This window comes from Gracilinanus agilis, chromosome X (genome assembly GCF_016433145.1).
Source record: "Gracilinanus agilis isolate LMUSP501 chromosome X, AgileGrace, whole genome shotgun sequence".
NCBI lineage: Eukaryota > Metazoa > Chordata > Mammalia > Didelphimorphia > Didelphidae > Gracilinanus > Gracilinanus agilis.
The window spans coordinates 15,426,386-15,428,389 of record NC_058136.1 but is presented as its reverse complement, the minus strand read 5'-3'; positions in this window follow the sequence as shown (position 1 = coordinate 15,428,389).

The following is a 2,004-nucleotide window of genomic DNA, read 5'->3' as shown; positions in this document are numbered from 1 at the left end:
TATTGAATCTCTTTTATAAATACAAACTACGCAAAGTCATCTGTGTATGTGCAGAAAACTTCAGTAGAGAGCCTACAGAATGCAAAGGAATTTCACCAACCAATTTACTCCTGTGTCCTGTCCTTAAGAATTAGCCGGAGGCCCTAAGTTCCGTCTCTAAACCCTGACAACTGTCTTAAATGCTTACTCATGATTTTAAGTGGGAACCAGGTGAGGGAGAATATTTGGTGGGAGCAGTATCAAAATTTGCCCATAACTAGAAAAACAACTCGCGGTTCATTTCAAAGCCAGGCTAATCTAAGAAGCACTAATGACGTATTTGCTCTGTGAGAGGCCCCATGGTACTTCAACCATCACCTACTATGTGGGATCTTTCCTGATCCCCGTGGTCGCTAGGCTCCCCTTGCCAATTTACTTGGTACTGAACTTGGTATTTACTTACATGTGTATAGGTTGTCTCCTTGAGAGAACATAAGCTTCTTCAGAGCAAGGACTGTTTTTTCTTTATCTTGGTATTTCGCCGCACCTAGCAACAATATGTGGCACATGGTAGGTGCTTAATAGATTGCGTGCTTGATTTTAGTGATTTTTTATTTCCTAGGTCCTGAAGATATAGAGATAAAAATGAAGTAGCCCTCGGCCTCAATCAAATCCAGTAAGCGATTATTAAGCACCTACTGTGTTACCTGGCATTGCTGATACCATAATAAAAAAGTGTTTTTAACGGATTCCAATTCTACCGAAGGAGAGAGACCGCTCATAGGGAAAATTCAATACAGAATAACACAAAGTCATTTCGAGGGGAGAAAGGCCAACCTACTCCAAGAATCAGAAAAGGTCTTTGTTGGAGGTAGAAGAAATGAGGGATGCTTCTGAGCTGAGCTGAGAATTGTTATGAGTACTTAGTGTTTCTAGAAGTGTTAGGAAACCATGAGTAGCTTTAAAGACTTCGAATGAAGTTACTTCGACTAACTGCTTTGAGTCTTTCAATAAGAAAAATAAAGCGTTGCTACCCTCCCCCACCTCTGCAAATTTATGGGGACACTCTCCTGGCAATCTTGTGCAGGGGACCTGTAGTTGCCTAGTAAACTGGAAGGCCATTTTCTCCCTTATTTTAAGTAATGGTAAGGGTGTTCTTTCATAGAAGACAGTCACTTGTCTACTTGCCCAGGACAAATAACAAACTATCAATAATCTCCCCTGGAGAGAGCAAGCTACTAAAAGAATGTGTGTGTGGAAAGAGTGCTCAGTTGTCTTTTTTATGGGGAAAAAATTGAGATTTAAACGTAGCCATTTGGATGCCTTTTCTCTCATTGCCTTACCCTTTGCCTTGTTTCCACTTAGCAAAGGCATGTTGAGAAAATATAGCTGACATCTGCAGCCCTCGACACTGCTAGGATAGAATCGTCAATGCTCCGGCTCTTGGGACTAGCAGTGACTTTAGAGATCAGGGAAACCAATCAACCCCTTCAATTTACACATGGGAAAGCTGAAGCCCAAAATGGTACAGTGACTTGTCTAAGGTCACCAAATGGACTCCAACCAAGGCCTGATGTTCCTCTCCATGTAAAATCAAGTCCCTGGGGCATATTTCAGACTCATTATAATAACACAAAATTTCCCAGAGCCCTTTAATGCTGGCCTCAACCAAAATTGTTTATTTTAAGACAAGATGAGGGTTGAGTGCCAGCAAAACACGGTGAATACAGAGCCAGCAAGACCTGGGTTCAAGTGTGGCTGTGTGACCCTGAGCAAGTCAACTTTGCCTCTCAGAGTTCTAGTTCCTCTGTAAGACTATGAATGCTGGCACTGGTAGAAAGAGCTTGCTCCAATGAAATTGCAGGAACAAGAAAGAGGGGAGAAGGAAAGGAGAAGGAGAGAAAGTGAGAAGGAGAGGAGATAAAGGAAGGAAAGGAAGGAAGGAAAAAAGGGAGAGAGAGAGAGAGAAAGAAAGAAAGAAAGAAAGAAAGGAAGGAAGGAAGGAAGGAAGAGAGAGAGAAAGAA